This window comes from Miscanthus floridulus, chromosome 2 (genome assembly GCF_019320115.1).
Source record: "Miscanthus floridulus cultivar M001 chromosome 2, ASM1932011v1, whole genome shotgun sequence".
NCBI classification, from domain to species: Eukaryota; Viridiplantae; Streptophyta; class Magnoliopsida; order Poales; family Poaceae; genus Miscanthus; species Miscanthus floridulus.
The window spans coordinates 61,736,337-61,757,873 of record NC_089581.1 but is presented as its reverse complement, the minus strand read 5'-3'; positions in this window follow the sequence as shown (position 1 = coordinate 61,757,873).

Below are 21,537 nucleotides of genomic sequence, written 5' to 3'. Positions count from 1 at the left end.
GTTGTGTTGAGTTTGGCCAAACCTTGTGACCCTTGTTGAGAAATTTATCATGCTCCCAAGATCAAGATCATGTACACTCCACATATATCTACTGCTCCTACACTGGGAGTACGCAACAACATGTTTTTTATCCACCCAAAAATGTTCTACTCCTTCATTGGGAATAGACACAAAAATAAGTTCGTTAGGATAAATGCTCCAAGTTCTTGTAAATGTCTCTTTTGAAAAGTTTCAATTATAGAAAAAGAAGCATGGGCTATGCAAAAGTTATAAAAAAGAGAAGAAAAGAGAAAAAGTATTGAAAAAATGGACAAGTGTCTAAGATATTTAAAACAATGGGTACTTAGATGCCCGCCTACAAAAAAAAAGAGAAGAAAAAAAAGAGATGAATAAGATAGCCCACGTTTTCTTGCAAATTATTTTCAAGTTTCAAGCAAGAGAGATATGTTTCAAGGAGCATAGTAGAATTAGGTTAGTCACCATATATACATACCCATACACATGCACATCTTGATCTAAGAGTATGATATTTTTCTCCTTGGATCCTTGCTTTGACTTTATAATATATGTAATACAAGTATGTTTTCATATTCATCCCTACTTGAGCTTCACATAAGCTTTTAGAAGTAGGAAAAAAGAAGGCAAAGTCATTAATGCCTTTAGTGAGGATCCAAAAATACTACATATATTGAGTGATTCGAGAGGACCACAAAAGGAGAAGGTAAGCTATGTTTTGTTTTCAAAAATCTTAAATGTTTCTCCAATTGACTTGACTGAAAGAAGATGGTGATCTGTTTCAAGTTGTTCCATTCTTCAACCGCCCAAAGTTTCATGGTAGACACTTTGAATCCTGCAGTGCATGCATGACTAGGAATGGTTTTATGTTGATATCATGTCCCAAGGTTATGTCCTGAGTAATTCATCCTTTTATCGAGGACGAGTAAAAGCCTAAGTGTGGGGGAGCTTGTTGACGGTAGTTAACATTCATCACAAACCATTAATATAACTTGCATAAATGGCTAAAATGGATCACCACTATAGACTTAGAGGTTTAAACTGACAAATTCCATGAGTTTTAGTGAACCTATGTTTTTAGAAGGATTTAATCAGAAAACTACCAAGGAGGACCTATTCATTAAAGAAAATTATGGAATTCTATCGTGTAAATAGCATGGGAAGACTCTAGAAAACTCTAGGAGGCTCTCCACCAAAGTGGATCCCATGCCCTGACATGTGGGGCCAGTCAACCCCACCAGTAGGACAGCTGGCCTATGGGCCCCCATGTCAGCCCTCTGTTGCTATGTTGGTTCTCCACCACCTTAAGGATTGTATGTCCGCTGTTTATTCAAGTTAGTTTTGATCCGAGGGCTCAGGATTGCTGCTCTAGCCTATATATATCTGCTACACCCTCCATGGTATGAATTGGCATTTAATCATAAGAGCCTGAGGGCTAGAAACCCTAATCTATATCTCCACTAGGATCAGAGCTAGCAATCAAAAGAAGATTGGTCCTCAATAGGATTCCATCTTGTATTAGAGATAGAGAGATAGAGTGAGAGGGAAGAGTTTCAAAGGAGTTTCGGCCTGTCGGTGCTCACTCTATGGCTTGTACCCTGGTGGAATCAAGTTCTTCTTGAGCTTGCTTCTGAGATTTCTCTAGTAATCGACTTCTAATTCAAGTAAGCATCTTGTTCATATTGTTCTTTAGGTTTGCGACTCTCTTTTGAGTACTTTAATCCTTGTAGCTCCTAGGTTAAAGTAGTATTCATAGTGTAAGTGTGGTGCTTAGACTCGGTTACTCATAGATGTACCCTACTTTCTGGATCGGTGGTAGCTCACGAGGGTAACTCTTATAGCCTCGTTGAATCTTTTATAGTCCACCTCCCATTAGTAGGCCTAGCAGGACATTGTTGCTATAGGAAACATACTCTACCTATGTTTTCTCTAGTAATATCCCTAGAATTGAACAATAGAAGACAAAGCTTACCGAAGTTACAACTAGAAGACCTTTGTAATCTCCCTATACTCCTATTATATAGCCTTGATTATGAAGTTGGGTTAAGTTAGATTTGGTTATTCTCACACACATTTCCTTGAGTTCAATATAAAACTAGGTACTCCCGGTGAAGTGCTACATCGGTATAATATCCGTGTGCTTGTGGATTATTCTTTATGCATTAATTTATACCAACGGTGGTACATATAGAGATGATGATGAGAAGGAAGAAAAGAAGGAGAAGAAAGATGAGAAGAAAGATGAGAAGAATAAGAGTGTGGCATTCAAGGCCACATCATCCAAGGGCAAGGCAAAGCAAGAATCATCAAGTGAAGATGAAGACTCAAGCTTTGATGATAAGGATGATGAGAAGATGGCTCTCATTGTGAAGAGATTTGGTAAGTTCATGGTGAAGAAGGGCTACCGTGCTAGAAGAAATAAGTCTTCATCTAAAAACAAGGAAGATTCAAGAAGGTGCTTCAAGTGTGGAAGCAAGGATCATCTTGTTGCTCAATGCCCATACAATAGCGACAATGATGACAATGATAAGAAGAACAAGAATAAGGACAAAAAGGAGAAGAAGGAGAAGAAAGGCAAGATGACCATCAAGAAGAAGAAGGGTGGTTCATATGTGGTCACTTGGGATAGTGATGCTTTCTCAAGTGATGATGATAGTGATGATGACAAGACCACCAAAAAGAAGGCTCTTGCAAGCATTTCTATCAATAAGAAGCCTTCTCTCTTTGACACTCCATCATGCTTCATGGCTAAGGCCACTAAGGTACAAACTTGTGATGATGGATGTGATGAGGAACATGATAATGAAAGTGAAAGTGACAATGATGATGAACCAACTAAAGATAAACTACTTGACATGTTAGATGATGCTAAGGAACATTTTGACATTAAGAGAAGGGAATGCAAAGACTTGCGTAAGGAACTAAAAGCACTTAAGCAAGCCTTTGATGAGCTCAATGCATCTCATGAGAGGCTAGAGGAAGCCCATGAGAAGCTAGGCAAGGCTCACAAGAAGCTTGAGAAAGCTCATTCCTCTCTACTTGATGAGCGAAATCCATGAATCTTTATATAAGCCTATCATTGTTGCTCCCATTAACCCTTCTTGTAGCACATCCACTTCTACCACATCTAGTAGTGATGGTTTCACTTGTGATGCCTCACTAATGGTTGAGAATGAGACCCTCAAGAAGGAGGTTAATGAGCTCACTCGCGCCTTAGGCAAAGCCTATGGTGGGGAGGACCGCTTGCTTATGTGCTTGGGTAGCCAAAGAGCTTCTCTCTATAAAGAGGGATTGGGCTATACCCCCAAGAAATGCAAGGCAACCTTTACTGCTCACAAGACTAGTTTTATGAAGAACAATGGTTGGTTTTTCACTAGTTGCAAGCAAGTTGGTCATAAAGAGCATAAGTGCAAGAACAAGAACAAGAATGCTAATGTATCCTCAATTAAGCTTGATTCTTTCTATGTGCTTACTAAGGGTACAAATGGTGTGAAGGCTAAGTTTATTGGTGCACCATGGATGGGCTCAAAGAAGAAAGCCATTTGGGTGCCAAAAAGCCTAGTCACTAACCTTCATGGACCCAAGCAAGTTTGGGTACCTAAAAAGAATTGATCTTCTTTTGTAGGTCAATTACAAAGCTGAAGGAAGGCATTGGGTTCTTGATAGTGGGTGCACTCAACACATGACTGGTCATGCAAGAATGTTCAACTCAATCGACACCAATGATAGTAATGGCTATAATAGTATCACATTTGGTGACAATGGCAAAGGTAAGGTCAAAGGGCTTGGTAAGATTGCAATATCTAATGACTTGAGCATATCCAATGTGTTTCTAATTGAGAGCTTGAACTTCAATTTGCTATTCATGGCTCAATTGTGTGATCTTGGATTCAAATGCATATTTAGGATAGATGATGTAGAGATCATAAGTGTAGATGGCTCTAACTTGATCTTCAAGGCTTTAGATATGAGAATCTATACTTGGTTGATTTCATTGCTAGTGAAGCTTAATTGTCTACATGCTTGTTTACTAAGTCCAGTATGGGTTGGTTATGGCGTAGAAGGCTTGGTCATATTGGAATGAAACAATTGAATAGATTGGTTAAGCATGACTTGGTTAGAGGCTTGAAAGAAGTTGTGTTTGAAAAGGATAAGCTTTGTAACTCTTATCAAGCCGACAAACAAGTTGGAAACACCCATCCTAAGAAGTTCATAATGAGCACTAGCAAGGCATTTGAGTTATTACACATGGATTTATTTGGGCCAACATAATACACTAGCATCGGTGGAAACAAATATGGCTTTGTGATAGTGGATGACTACACTAGATACACTTGGGCATTCTTTCTAGTGGACAAGAGTGATGTGTTTTGTCGTAGAACGGACCAATTTATAAGAGCACAAGTACAATGGCAGCCGTAAGTGGATGCACTGTCATACTTGAGCCCATATAAACCTGGTAGTTTGTCGAGTACCACGATGGGTCTCGAATAAACAATCCACCAACAACCAAGATCGTACATGATTCAACATACATGTCACATATTACATAAAGTTTGCAGATACATTTCCATCATCAAAGTATAAAACAAAGTTATTACAAACCAAGTTTGATAGATAATAGCATAAGCAAATTAAGTTGAAAGTAGTGTTTCCAACATAGTTAAATACAGTGCCAACATACGATCACAGTCCACAAAAGCATATAGAGGGATTAATAAAGAAGCCTGCCCAAGGCTTACTCCTCATCCACAGCGGGATAGAAGCAACTCTTGCAATAACATGATATACTGTGCCATCTGCAACAATGGGAATAAAACCCTAAGTACAAGAAGCTACTCAGCTAGACTTACCCATCATAAACCAGAAATAAATTGACTCCAAGGGTTATGCAAGGCTATATAAGTGGAGATAGCTTGACAACATTTTGCATAAAAAGCGATTAACTTGGTTATACAATTATGATTCCATTATCAAGTTAATTATGACTATCCATCTCTAAATTAGCAACTATCATGTGCCAAACATGTGGTATATCATTTTAAGATCATACAATAGTAACCATAGAAGGTATAGTAATTCCATGTTTATCCGAACCATCATGTTCCATAATACAATTACTACGAGGTTGGAGCTAGCCAAGTTTCTGACTATCCGGGAGAGACAGCGATTTGAATCGATTTCAACTAGCTAGGAATTCATTCCTAATACAAACCTAGGTCTACCAACCACGGTAGCCTTAGATCACCTTTGGTACAACTCAAGTACACATTTCGTGGGTTCGCCCAGTGCCGCACAATCAGGGACACCAAATGCCAGGACGTTTAGGCCTAGCCTGCCCTTGGGCTCAGTCTGGCTCCCTGCACACCCTTACTACCATCCAAAGTGTGCACTCTTATAGAGTGGGGCTCGGCCTAAGTTGAGCTACTTGGCTTCACGGTCAAAACGAGTTATCCGGCTAGCTAAGTGATAGGCATCTGTTCAATCTTATCAAAAGGTCCAACAACGGTACAGTCCTTAATCGACACAGATGGAATCACATGAGTCAACCTACCATAGACTCCACCCGGCCTCAATTTACATTACCCCATGGTTCCTTTCCATGATAGCAAGTATAGCCAACCATGCTTCGGTATCCACCTATATCTCATAGGTGACAGGAAATCACTCGACTTCTACCGGTCTAACCATGGCTAAGCATATATTTGATCCTAGACCTACATAGGGTTAAAGGAGTATTTCTGGGCAAGGAAATTATATGCATCAAGTGGTTCCAATCAACTCTTATAACCTAATGCATCAATCATAAGGACTCGAGTAATATTTTGTAAAATACTGGGAGACTTAGAATGCTCCGAGGCTTGCCTTTCAGAAAGGAAGTGGGGCAGTGGCCAGGGCACTCCAGAAGCTCTTCTAGGGTCTCCTCCTCTTCTTCGGGAGCTATGGCTTGAGGAATCTCCTGCTGGTCCCCTTCTTCTCCCTTATTGAATTCCAGCAACGTTATTTCCTCTGTCGATCCTAGATGTATGAATATGGCATAAGATATTACGAATGCAGATATGCTGACAAGTATAGTATAATGACACATGATGAATGCATTCATGTAAGTATTCTTAACAGCATGGTGTTAACATAATAACAAGTGCATCACGTTTTACTGAGTATGTGTATATCTCTTCTTGATTACTTAATCAAACACTTCAACAATTCCTTTACTATACCACAAAACAGCAGCTACTTGTTTTACTCATAACTAAAGTTCTACTCATCCAAATGTTGTGATTTTGGACTTTCTGGAAAGCTTATAAAATTGTCTATGACTTTATTTTAATACTCTTACTGTGATTCAAGAGTTATATAGGGCAAACCAATCGTTCAATAAAATATGTCCAAAAACAAATATTTCGGACAGCAAACTTGTAACAGCTAGAACTCAAAAACCCTAAGCCCTAAGACTATGAAAATTTAACACAAGGTAGATTAGTAAGTTATCGACAACTTTGTTGTTAACAAGTTTTACAGAAAAGACCATTATCCATATGAAATCATCCACACAATCAAAACTATACACGCGGTCTTGTATTAGAATTATAAAGTGATAATTAGTTATTTGCATACAATCAATGGCTTCTAAGCCTTACCATTGACATCAACAGTCACTATGCATCACAAGAACCATAGAAAACATCATGCTTAATCACAATCTAATTATTTAAATGCCTTTATTAATTTAATTAAATAATTAGGGTAAATAATGAACATACACCAAATGTGCACAATAAATTCTCAGAAAATTACATTAGACTCCTAATGCTCACAATATGCTACTATGAAATTTTCATACCATTTACACATGTATAACATCCTATGCAAAAATGACAAGCTAGCAAGGGTTATTTTAGTGAAGATGGAAAATCCTATAGAAAAGTGTCAAGCAACAGGTTATATATTTTTCCTAGCTAGAGCATGTCAATACAAAACCCACAACATTGGAATCACATTTTTATCATTTTTCTAGCTCAAGATATCTAATTTACAACATGGTAAACATACAAAAAGCACTCATTTAACTATTTTTAAATCACCATGAAAAAACCAGAAAATGCACATTTCATATTTTTATAACAAACTACACTTCCTAAGGAATACAACAAAATTTGGTTCACCAGATTTGGATCTCTACAACTCCACTTATCATTTTTTAAAGTTTGCATCAAAACTGAAAACAAATGAACTAGCTTTCTCCACGAGTCACTGACGGCTGGGGCCCTCGGTTCAGTCGACCCCGCACGTCAGCTACGGCAATACAGAGCGTGGTGCGGGACAACCGAAGTTCGCCGACGGCGACCCTCTCCGACGACGGCACCGACCCAACCATGATCCCTATGGCCTCCCACACCTATTGAGCTGACAAGCTGGACCTATTGCCAGAGCTAAGCATGGCGGTGGTATCAATGGCGGCACGGCAGAGCAGGACGACGACGCTACACCGGCGGTGACCGCGATGACTCAATCTAATGAGCCTACGAGTTGCTACACACGATGACGGTTCTAGAGTACCAACCACTATGGCAAAAGGTAGTCAGAGGCGGTGCGGCCACGATGACTTACCGGGCGTGGTTAGTAAGCAAATGTGGGCGCGGTGAGACTCTGGGATGACGGTGGAGTAGCTGTGGTGCTCGGCAGAGGTGGCGCGGTGCTCGGCGGAGGTGGCGTGGTGCTCGACGGAGGTTGCAACGGCACTACTGTGGTGGCGGAGAAGCGATGTGATGCAATGCAAGATGAGCGGGGTGGCCAGCAATGGTGACTACGGCGCTGTCCGCTGTTGCGGCTGCTGCGGGTGGGTGAAGGAAGAGGCAGAGAGCGAAATGAGAGCGTGGGGATGGAGCGGGCGAGTGTTGGGGATGATAAAGGCACGCTATGGCTCAACGTGGCCTGGCTACTCAGACCGGCGATGATGCGCGGCTTTGCTTCCTCCACGCGGTGGCCATGCTCTATTGCCGGTCGGCCACTAAAGACCGAATGAGTAGGCCATCAAAGCCCCAAACCGAGCCTGACGACGCGATTTGAAGCAATTAAATCTCCTAATCCGTATCTTGTTAGTGCAAACAACCTAAACAGAACTCGTAGCCCTAAGTAGTAGCTAGAAAACTCCTTTAGAAATCAAGGTCTAATTTGCAATGGATAGAGAGTAAAATCAACTCAAAGTAGTGACCGTCAAACTACAAGCACGCAAGACTTGGAAAATTTTTCCTAAGTGCTGAAATAAATGAAATGCTGATTCTTGTGAGCAATTTTTAAGCATGTTAGGAGCTAAACTAGTCTATGACCCAAAAATAAAAGTTGTTCCTCTTATCAAATACTACAACTTTGCTTTAGTGCACACGTCCATGCAAAGTCTCTATCATATAGTTCAAACTTGGTCAAACTTATTACATTCAAATGATGACTTATACTTGAACTATGACTTAGTGACCAAATTAGCCCTACACATGAATACCAAAGTTGCTCATAATGACACTCTAAACATGTTCAAGCTGTTTATAAGGTCACACAATCATTTCATACACTGGTTACACACAAAGCTTTCTAGATCACCTACATAGCATCACTTAAGTACTTGATCATGCAAAGTGATCTTCATGAAACATGTTCCATTAGTCATTCTAAGTATAGCTATGATGTTTTAGTGACTCACATCAACCATTTACATGTATTCACTCATGATCATATGCATATATACAAGGAAACATAAAATAACAAGCATGTTTCGTATGTTTCAATTGTAAAAGCTTATATATGAATGCTTGATGTTCATACCCATGCAATGCAAGTCAAATTATGCAAGCTTAACACCTAGGGTGTTACATGTTTGCAACATTCAAATCATTTGTCAAGGGCATTCACAATGAGTTTGAAACAACCATCAAGAGAGTTAGAAGTAACAATGATAATGAGTTCAAGAATACTAAAACTGATGAGTTATGTGATGATTTTGGAATTAGACATCAATTCTCGGCCAAGTACACTCCACAATCAAATGGCCTTGCTGAGAGGAAGAATAGAACACTTATTGACATGGCAAGATCAATGTTGACTGAGTACAATGTGAGTCAATCCTTTTGGGTCAAAGCTATCAACATGGCTTGCTATTGTAGCAACCGCTTATATTGTCACCCATTGAAAGAGAAGATGCCATAAGAGCTCTTGAATGGTAGAAAACCCAACATTGCATAGTTTAGAGTCTTTGGATGCAAATGCTATATCTTGAAGAAAGGCATTAGATTGGGCAAGTTTGAGAAGAAATGTGATGAAGGATTCCTACTTGGTTACTCCACTATAAGCAAAGCATATAGAGTTTGGAATTTGGCAAATGGCACTCTTGAGGAAGTTCATGATGTTAAATTTGATGAAACCAAGGGTTCCTAAGATGAGAATGAGAACTTGGAAGATGTTAGATGCATTCAACTTTCAAATGCCATGAAGAATATGAATGCTGGTGAATTGAAGGCTAGGCAAGTGATAGATGAAGAAGATGACCAAGTGCAAGTGCTCTCTAACTCAAATGTGCAAGTTAACACTAATCAAGCAAGTTCAAGTGGCTCTTATGATAATGTGCAAGATCAACAAGTGGCTAGGACATCATCTCAATCTAATGATCAATCAAGTGCAAGCAATGTTCCAATTCTCCAACCAACCAATATTGCAAGAGATCATCCATTAGATACTATAATTGGAGATATTTCTAGAGGTGTACAAATAAGATCAAGATTGGCATCATTTTGTGAGCATTTCTCATTTGTGCCATCCATTGAACCAAAGAAGATAGATGAAGCATTGTTAGATGTTGATTGGGTGAATGCAATGCATGAAGAATTGAACAACTTCACAAGAAAACAAGTATGGGAACTAGTTGAGAGACCAAAGGGACACAATGTGATTGGAACCAAATGGGTCTATAGAAACAAGCAAGATCAAGATGGGATAGTAGCAAGGAACAAAGCAAGATTGGTAGCACAAGGATACACTCAAATAGAATGTCTTGACTTTGGAGAAATATATGCCCCGGTTGCTATAATAGAACCATCCAAATTATAAGAGCACAAGTACAAAAATGATCGCCGAAACAATCAAATTCTCGCACTTCAGCCCATATAATTCCGGTAGTCCGTCGAAATCACGAAGGATTTCAAACCAACTTGCATACAACCAAGATCGTACATAATTCAACATAACACATCACACGTTACAACATTTCACAAACAGTTTGTAGATAGATTACAACACTTCAGAGTCATAGTTATTACAAACCAAGTCTTGCAAAGTAGCGAAAGCAAATAGTTTAACTCACACACACGAGTTCGAATACAAGTACCAGCTCACTGATCGCATCCCACAAAAGCATTCGGATAAGATAAATAGAGATCATGCCTGTGATCTAGTCTTCGTCACCCGTTGGGTGGAGACAGTACTTACAGAAGCCCTGATAAAGGAGGTCATTTGCAATAAGAGGGAATAAACCCTGAGTATGAGAATGTACTCAGCTAGACTTACTCATCGAAAACCAAAAATAAATGACACCAAGGATCATGCATAGCTTAATTTAGTGGATCTGGCTAACACTTTCTTTTTGTGGAAAACCATAAGTAATAATGATCAACTTTTAACCTAAGCTAGCAGTGACTTTTAGCCATTAACCTCTCATCTATTTAGCACCTGTACTAAGCAATCACTTGATTAAGAAGCAAACATTATTAACCATAGCAGGTATAAACTATGGCAACATTATCATCATAGTCCATTTAACCATATCGTTAAATCAAGTGAATCTACATTATCGCTGCTCAGTCAAGTTCTCACTATCCGGGAGAGACATCGACTCGAATCGATTCCTATCCAGCTGGAGGGGTATTCCTAACACAAACCCTGCTTCCTCCGTCGGGGTCGCAATCAAGTCACCTTTGGCATAACTCAGGAGTCGTGGGTTCGGACAGCGCTGCATTCTCAAGGGCGACACTCTGCTAGGAAGTGTAGGAACTTTAAGCACCTACCCCCTTGGACTTACGCCAATGTCCCCAAGCACATCCATACTACCTCTAGAATGCGCACTATAAACCCCCGGTTCTTGGCCTGAGTTGAGCTACTAGGCTTCGCGGTCGGAAAAACTTATCTGGCCAGCTAAGTGTTAGGCTGTGTTCAACATGACATGAGGACGTACAGTGTATTGGTCCTTAAACGACACAGACGGAGTCACTATGTCCAACCTTACACAAGACTCTGCCCGGTCTCAATTCATTATTAACATGGTTCTTTTCCACGATAGCAAATATAGCCAACTGTGACCCACCTCATCCTACATCTCATAGGTGATAGGAAATCACCTGACTTCTACCAGTTTAAGCATAGCTAAGCATCATTCGATCCTACACTTAATTAGGATTCAAAGGATTTTATCTGGACAAGGTAAGGATATAATGCAACAATTGGTTCCAACCAATTTCTATACTTAATGCATCATCAACAATAAAAGATATTCAAGATATTTGTAAAAACATGGGAGACTTAGAATGCTCTGGGGCTTGCCTTTTAGGAAAGAGGATGGATGGTAATCAGGGCACTCGGGCAACTCCTCCTCGACGGCTGCTTCGTCGGTTGCCTGAACCTCGGGCTCCTCTGGCTGCTCCTCCTCCTAGCTCGCTCCCTCGAACTCCAGAAGCGTCACTCCCTCCGGCACACCTATTGCATGTATGCGCAAGATAAATATTATGGATGCACATGAACGAAGTTAGGGATGCTCGGGGAATGCACATGCTTACTGCAGTACACATATTCCAACGTAAGCTCTATTCAAATCACTTTAACTTACCAAGTTTAGACAACCTAATATACAATTGCTCATCTTCAGTTAAGGACCTAGCACTTTCACCTAAGCATTTTCTCAAGTTATCCTAGCACCTAAACAATCAACAAGAACAATGCTACAAAGCATTCACACAAGCATTCATATTTCAGCAAAACTGGGACTATACAGCAGTATAGTAAACTGACCATAACTAGAGATTTATAAATCCAAATGACATGCAATAAGATAATTTGGAAAGCTTATAAAATTGCCTAAAATTCATTTTTAGACCTCAAGGCATGATTCCAACTTTTATCAGGTCGAAATCACTTAACAACAAAAATCTGTCTTCACATGATAGAGAGCAGCCAAAACTGGACTCAAACTGAGAACAGTCATATCTCCTAAACTACTTGGCCAAATGCCACTAAATTTTAACACAAGCTAGCTTAGTAAGTTAACTACAACTTTGGTATTCACATGATTCCCAGCAAACACCATTATCAAAGCCTAATTCACCAAGTGCTAGAAACTATCTAGAATTATAAAAATGCTAAAATTAAATATTTACTTATGTGTCAAACATGATTTCTGACCAAACCAAGTGCATCACAAGTTCACACAAGATATAAGATCACCAGAAAGTAAGGTGTTCACCACCAATTCATTTCTTTTAATGCCTTTCTTAATTTATTTAGTTATTTAAGTGGAATAATGAATATATATGAAAACTACATAGTTTAATCTACAAAAATTATAGTTCATACTAAATACTCCGAATAGGCTACTATAAAAATTTCACCCAAAGTTACCAATAGAAACATCCTACACAAAAATAACAAGGCAGCAAGGCTGATTTTGGCCTAAATTAGAAACTCTATTGAAAAGTGTCAAACAAAAGAAGCAATATTTTTCTTAGTATCCTTAAGATACCAGGACAACTTCCAATAAATTTCATGAACATTGGATTCATAGATTAATTATTAAAATTCACACAAGGATCACCTAATTATAAAAGGGAAATTCATAACTCAAATACTATTCATGCATTGACTCTCAATTTTTATCATAGCTTCTACTCATCAAGATCAGCTCACCATACAAAGTTCATAATTTTTGGAACACTAGAACTCTAGATATGAGTTAAACAAGTTTGCATTCATTTAAAAACATATTTTAAGTTGCAATTTAATTCTTCTAGAAACTTTACTACAAGGGTTCATGTTATATTATTCCTAAATACTACACTTCATAAGGAACACAACAAAATTTGGTTCACCAAAATTGGACCTCAATAACTCCACTTATGATTTTCCAAAGTTGCATGCAAATATGGAAATAAATGAACTATCTTTTCACTTCACAGTCACTGACAGCCGGGGTCCACGCCTCAGACGGGCCCGCATGTCAGTGAAAGCAAAAATAGAGCACGGCGCGGGATCGACGGAGCTCGGCAACAGAGGCTTCCCCAGTGACATCACCAGTACTATGACGATCACCAAGATATTGCGAACACAACGAGCTAGCTAATTGGACCTATGGCCGGAGCTATTGACTATGGCGACAGCCATGGCGGTGCGGCGGAGCGGCTTGATGGCGAGGCGCCGGAGGTGACCATGATAGCTTGATCTAGGGTTACGCCTAGACTCTACATGCTATGGTGAGGCTAGCGAACACACAAGCAAGGCACACGGTGGTCGGAGGCGGTGTGGCCACGGTGACGGAACACGGCGGCAGAACACCGACGAGGTCCGCGCGCGGCACGAAGGCTCACTGTGCGATTTTAGCGAGCAATAAGGGTGTGGTGATGCGGTGGGAGTTCAACAAAGCTATTGCGGTGATGGAAGAGGGACGTGGTGTGCTCTGGGCCAGCAATGGTGATGGCGGTGTGGCATAGAGCTGCTGTGGCTGCTGCGGTAAGGCGAAGGAGAAATAGGGAAATGGAAATGGAAGAGCGTGAGGTCATGGGCGAGTGCTGGCGCTTGAGTTGGCGTGCGGCAGCCTAATGTGGCCTGACCGAGCGCGCCAACGGTGACGCACGGCCTCCACATGGTGCTGGAGTTCTGACGCAGTCAGCACTGTAGCTGCCCGATTTAGTTCGGCCATCAGAGCTAGCGAGGCAGCCTGACAATGCATGTTGACAGCGTCCAAACTCCTAATCCGTGAAGTATTAGCACAAACCATCTAAACCAAAGTTGTAGCCCTTCATACCATCTACAATTTCTATTAAAAGACCAAGGCCTAATTCTCATTGGTTAAGGAGTAAAATCATCTCCAAATCGAGTACATGAAACTGTTTTTCAGAGTTAACACTTAGAAAAATTGTCTCTGAAGTCAGGGGTAAATTTTGTGTTGTGATCCAATTTTGAGCATGTTCTGCACATTTTCATAGCTTGGCACCTTTACAACTTTTGTTCCTTATAAAATTATCTACAACTTTGCCAAAAGGTGCATTGCAATGCAAAGCTTCTAAGCAACACTTTTTAAAAGGTCAAACAAATTGGTTCTAGGGTTTCCAATTTGGTCAAACCTCACTTAGGGGCATAATTAGTCAATTTAGTTAACATGAACAGTGCTCCACTATGTACCCTAAGTGTAGTTAAGGTGTTTTAGGGGATAATTAACCACACCACACATTGATCACACCAAAATCAAGCATCACATGCATTGAAACAAGGAAAAACAAGTGAATTGCTACTTTTGTTTCAAAGTCATGTTTCATATGTTTCATGAGTTTGTTGCATAGCACTAACTAACCATGTTTCACTAAGGTATGTGACATGTTTCAAGAGTGAGTTGCACATGTTGCACTTGAGTGTTGCACACTATCCATTTCATAAAACAAACACACATGGAATATAAAAATATGTTGCAATGTTTCAAAAGCATGTTCCAAACAATCTAAGCTCATGAATGGATGAATGATGCTCATGTTTATGAAATGCAAGTGCAAATGTGGAAGCCAAACACCTGGTGTGTTACAGCTGCTAGATTGAAACCAATTAGAATCTTGCTAGCTTATGCTTATGCCCACAACATCAAGCTCTATCAAATAGATGTCGAGAGTGCATTTCTCAATGGCTACATCAATGAAGAAGTTTATGTTGAGCAACCTCCCTGTTTTGAAGATGACAAGAAGCCCAACCATGTGTACAAGTTGAAGAAGGCATTGTATGGCTTGAAGCAAGCACCTAGAGTATGGTATGAGAGGTTGAGGAACTTTCTACTCTCTAAAGGGTTCATGATGGGCAAGATTGACACCACTCTTTTCACCAAGAAGATTGGCAAAGACTTGTTTGTATTGCAAATCTATATTGATGATATTATATTTGGATCAACCAATCAAGACTTTGTGAAGAGTTTGGGGAGATGATGGCTAATGAGTTTGAGATATCCATGATTGGAGAGTTGAGTTACTTCCTTGGTCTCCAAATCAAGCAATTGAAGAATGGTACATTTGTGAGTCAAGGCAAGTTAATCAAAGACATGCTCAAGAAGTTTGGTATGAATGAGAGCAAAGTCATTAGCACACCAATGGGAACAAATGGCAATTTAGATAGTGATGCAAGTCGCAACATGGTGGATCAAAAGTTGTATCAGTCTATAATTGGAAGCCTACTCTATGTGACCGTATCAAGGTTGGATGTCATGTTTAGTGTGCGCATGTGTGCAAGATTTCAAGCCTCACCAAGAGAAAGTCATTTGAAGGCTACAAAGAGAATATTGAGGTACTTGAAGCATACACAAAATGTTGGTTTGTGGTATCCCAAAGGAGCAAAGTTTGAACTTGTTGGATATTCAGACTCCGACTATGCGGAATGCAAGGTTGAAAGGAGGAGCACCTCAGGCACTTGTCAATTGTTGGGAAGATCACTTGTTTTATGGTCATCAAAGAAGCAAAATAGTGTTGCATTATCAACCATCGAAGCCAAATACATATCCATCGATAGTTGTTGTGCTTAAATTCTTTGGATGAAGGCCACCTTGAATAACTTTTGAATCAAGTTCAAGAAGCACATTGATGTCTGCCACCATTTCATAAGAGACCATCAACAAAAAGGGGACTTTTGCATTGAGAGTGTGGACACCGAAGATCCACTTGCCGATACATTCACCAAGCCATTGGATAAGAAAAGGTTTTGCAAGCTAAGGAATGAGTTGAACATATTGGATTTCTCAAATATGTGTTGATGCACGCCCCCCTCCCCCCCTGCTTATATGACATGCCTCTCCTTCGAGCACCCAAGGTAAAAGTTGATTGGAATGCATACATCCTTTGCTAAGGACTTGTTTAGCGCATCTAGTCATTCCTCACATGTCTTAGGCTTATTCATGAAAATCAAATGAATTTGATGCTTGTATGGTACCACTATTGCTTCTATGCTTGACTTGATTTAGTGGTAGCATATGACATGTATGTGGGCTTGTGAACCTAGTGTTTGATCTAGAAAATGAGCTATAAGTGTTTAACTCAACATGGTACAAGATAACCCTTGAAGTAAGGCATGAAGAAGCTTATCCTTGGATCAAACCGAGTTAAATATCTTTGGCAAAGTGTTCTAGATTGAACCAAGTTTGGGAAAATGATCCTTGCCCCATTGATTGACATTGATAATCTTAACCTATCTAAAATTGAACCTTTGTGGTCATTGTTGACAAAGGAGGAGAAGTAAGTCACAAAGATAGGGGGGTAACATAAGGGGAGAAATATGACAAAGGAAGGGGATCAACTAAAATTTGAGCACACAAGTAGGGGGAGCAAGCTCATAAACTTGTTTGTTGCATTTGAATATGCATTACATATGTATGCTTGCATGGCACAAGTTTTAAAATTAAATTCCATGCTTGTGTGGTGTATGCTAGTTGTAGGTTTGAATGATGAAATGAAAAACTAGCATGCATAGGTGGTAGTTAGATATGCCTTGGTTTTGCTTTTCAAAGTGGTACTAGAACCTTGCATATAATGTTGACCTTACAAGGTGTCTAGTGTTTGTGTTTTGCAAGTAATTCCAAGTGGCATCTAACTAGCAATGGTGCTAAGGATGGTATATTTGGTGCACTCGAATTAGTATCACACTTCAAAGGTCCATCTCTTATACATTATCATCATTTTGTCGACATTGCCCTCCCACATTTTCAATCCATGCATATGTGCAAGCTTTCAATCCAAACTCTTAGCACATATGTAGGGGGAGCAAATGCTACCAATGGGGGTTCATGAAACTTGTCCAAATCCTTTACACATGGTAAAAATACTTGGGTAAGCAACATGGATTCAAATTTGAATTTATTTCATATCTTTGTGGAGGTTGTCATCAATTACCAAAAAGGGGAGATTGAAAGCCCTAGTTTGGTTTTGGCTAATTGATGAAACCTATTTGGACTAATCCTTGCATCTAAGTGTGTGACTAGATAGGATGGTCTAGTCCAAGTGAAGGAGCTAGGTGGCACTCATGGATGGAGATGGCCACATGAAATGAAGTCCATGGTGGTGGTGTGGACATGTGATGATGATCAAGCTCCGGGACTTGGAAAAGAAGAAAGAGAAAAACAAAATGGGCTCAAGGCAAAGGTGATATCAATAGGGCCATTTTATTTTTGGTGATCCAAACACTATAGAGAGTGTGATCACATTTAGGATAGATGGTCATACTATTAAGAGGGGAGCTCTTATCAGACAACTTAATCATCTAGTGCCACTAGGTGTTGGAAAACATGCATAGTGCACAATCGATGAGAAGTGTTTAACCTTTGAAAAATGATTATGAAAATGCTAACACACTTGCACATGATGGTGAGACACTTGGAGTGTTAGCACATTTGCAAAGGAGGTGAATAGGGTGAAGAAAAGGAGGTGATTCTTGGCTTAGGGTGCTACCACAGGGGCACTGCCACCCCCTGTCCGGTGCACCGCCACCCCTGTGGCGGTGACCGGTTGAGCAGGCAAGAGAGTGAAGTTTGACTGGTGGAACTACCACCCTGTCGGTGGCACCACCACCCCTAGGGCGGTGCCCACATGGACATGGCCGAAGTGAGCTGGTGTAGAGGCTGGCACTGGAAGTGGTGGTGTGCACCGCCTTGGGCACGACGGTGCATCACCGTGGGCACAGCCACCTCATCCGGTGGCACCACCCCTTTTTCTAGAGAGGTAGGAAAATCGGGAGCTGGCTTAGGGTGGCACTGCCACCCCTATCCGGTGCCACCATAGCCTATCCAGTGCCCTGTTGGATGACTGTTGGAGGGGCACTACCACCCCCTATCTAGTGGCTCACCGCCGTGTCCGGTGACTTTGCAGAAAGCTGCTCCAAAGGGGTAATGGCTCTATTTGCTTGTGGGCTTATAAATAGAGCTAGTGGCCAGCCTTGGCCACTCTCTTGGCACTTCTAATAGCTACATACACTCTTTGAGAGCTGAGCACACCACTCCACTCACTTGCACACTTGATTTCATCATCTTGAGTGAGATTGGAGAGCCTCTAGTGCATTGCTTATTGTTCTAGCATCTTATGGCACTAGTTGGGCAATTTGGGTTGGTGGAGATCTTGTTACTCTTGGTGTTTACCGACACCTAGATGGCCCAGTGATTGGTGGATCGTCGATGTCGTAGAACTAACCAATTTATAAGAATACAAGTATAATGGCAATCCGCAAGCGGTCGCACTGTCATACTTGAACTCATATAAACCCGGTAGTCCGTCGAGTACCACGACGGGTCTCAATAAACGATTTACAACAACCAAGATCATACAGGATTCAACATACATGCCACATATTACATACGGTTCGCAGATACTTTTCATCATCAGAGTACGAATAAAAAGTTATTACAAACTGAGTTTGGTAAACAAAGCGGAAACAAATAAGTTCGAAGATAAAGTTTCCAATATAGTTTGATACAGTGCCAAGCCAGATCATGGTCCACAAAAGCAAAGATAGGAATTACTAAAGAAGCCTACCCAAGGCTTACTCCTCATCCACAGTGGGATAGAAGCAACTCTTGCAATAACCATGATACACAGTGCCATCTGCAACAATGGGAAAATAAACCCTGAGTACGAGAAGGTACTCAGCTAGACTTACCCGTCATGAACCAAAAATAAAATGACTCCAAGGATTATGCAAGGCTGTATAAGTGGACATAGCTTAACAACATTTTGCGAAAAAGGCAATTAACCGTTGTACAGTTGTGATTCTTTTATCAAGTTAATTGTAACTATCCATTTCTAGATTAGCAACTATCCTGTGCCAAACATGTGATATATTATTTAGAATCATACCATAGTAACCATAGCAGGTATTGTAGTTCCATATTCATCTGAACCATCATGTTTCATATTATAGTTACTACGATGTTGGGACTAGCCAAGTTTCTCACTATCCGGGAGAGACGGCGATTCGAATCGATTTCAACCAGCTGGGAATTTATTCCTAACACAAACCCAGATCTATCAGCCACGATAGTCTTAGGTCACCTTTGGTACAACTCAGGTACACATTTCGTGGGTCCATACCACGCCGCACAATCTGGAACACCAGATGCCAGGATGCTCAGGCCAAGCCTGCCCTTGGGCTCAGTCTGATCGTTCCCCGGAAGGAGCGCACAACAGAACGGTTCCTGGCCTGAGTTGAATTACTCGGCTTCGCGGTCGGAACGAGTTATCCGGCCAGCTAAGTGAGAGGCATGCGTTCAATCTTGTCAGAAGTGCCAACAACGGTACGGTCCTTAATCGACACAGACGGGGATAAATCCACACCCAAGACCTCCATGTCTTGTTGCTTCTCTATCGACTTCCCGTCCGGTCTCAATTTATTTTTACCACATGGTTCTGTTCCACGATAGCAGATATAGCCAACCGTGCTCTGGTATCCACCTATCTCTCGCAGGTGACAGGACATCACCCGACTTCTACCGGTCTAAGCATGGCTAAGCATATATTCGATCCTGGACCTATACCGGTTAAAGGGTTAATATCTGGACAAGGAATGTACATGCATCAAGTGGTTTCATTCAACTCTTATACCTAATGCATCAATTATAAATACGTAAGTAAACATTTGTAAATTACTGGGAGACTTATAATGCTCCGGGGCTTGCCTCGCAGAAAGGAAGTAGGGCGGTGGTCAGGGCACTCCGGAAGCTCTTCAGGGTTCTGCTCCACGCCTTCGGGAGCGGGGGCTTGCGGATTCTCCTGCGGGTTCCCTTTCTCTGCTTCTTCGAATTCCAGCAACGTGATCTCTTCCTCCGATCCTAGATGTATGAGTATGGTATGACTATTACGAATGCATAATGTTAACAAGTGCATCGCGTTGTTTGAGTAGGTGCATATCTCTTCTCGATTACTACTTAACTAATTCTACAATGCATCGACTACACCACAACCAGCAGCTACTTGTTTCACTCATAACTGGAGTTCTACAAATTCAAAAACAGTGATCCTAGACTTTCTGGAAAGCTTATCAAATTCTCTACAACTTTGTTATTAACCATTTTTACAGTCTACATCAGTTTCAACATGCAACTCATCATATTCTAGAATCAGTCCGGAAATGATTTAACATGCAATATAAAGTAAGAATACTTCTACTTTATGTAATCGTTCCAAATTTGACAAACTAGAACCTACCAACAGTGTAAGCATACCAATTACAGTTAAGATGATATAATGGTGAAGCCCAAACTATTTATTAAATTGCCTTTATTATTTTATTTAGATATCTAGGTTAAATAATAAATATATATCAGCTGTGCTTAATAAATTCTCCAAAATTTACAGAGCCTTACTAATGCTATCAAAGGACTACTATAAAAATTTCATGTCATTTTACTAAGTAGAACATTCTATACAAAAATGATAAGGAAGCAATGCTATCAAAGGAGGAGCTCCGGCGAGGCGGTGTGCGGGGCTAGAGCTCACCGAGCTAGAACGGCGGGCACTGGCTAGCACAGGGAGTTGCGGGGAAGACGGCGATGCAGTTGCGGTGATGGAGAAATGGCTAGGCGCGGCTTGTGCCGTCAACGACGACGGTGGCGCTGCGGGAGCTCGACGGCTGTGCTTGCGGTGGAGAAGGAGGCGGAAATGTGAAACTGGAGGCGTGGCTGAGTGCGGGCGGGTGCTGGGGACTTGAAGGCGCGCGCCTGCCTACCTTGACCGCGCTGGACAGAGCGCCGGCGACGCGCGGCCAGCCGCGATGTCCACGCGGCGCGCGGACTCTGCTCCGGTCGGCCACTGAAGAACGGATGATTCAGTTCGTCAGTCGCCCGAGCAGTGCCTGACAGCGCGTTTTCAAGTTGATTTACTGGCTAAACCGTGGCTCCAACTCATAAACTGTCTTAACAAAAATCCTAGCCCTATGTACCAGCTTCAACTTTGGTTCAAGTACCTTGTTCTAATTCGCAACAGAGACGGAGTAATATCATCACTAAGATAGGGCTGTCAGGCTGTCAGTCGAGCAAACACTTAGAAAATTTTTGAAGTGCTGAAAAACAGTGAAAAGCTGATTTTTGTGAGTCCAATTCAAACATGTTAGAAGCTAAATCAGTCCATGACATAAAAATAAAAGTTGTTCCTTATGTCAAACACTACAACTTTGCTTTAGTGAGCTCCTCCATGCAAGGTCCCTAACACCTAGTTCAACTTTAGTCAAACATGTCACTTTGAAATCATGATGCATACACCAACC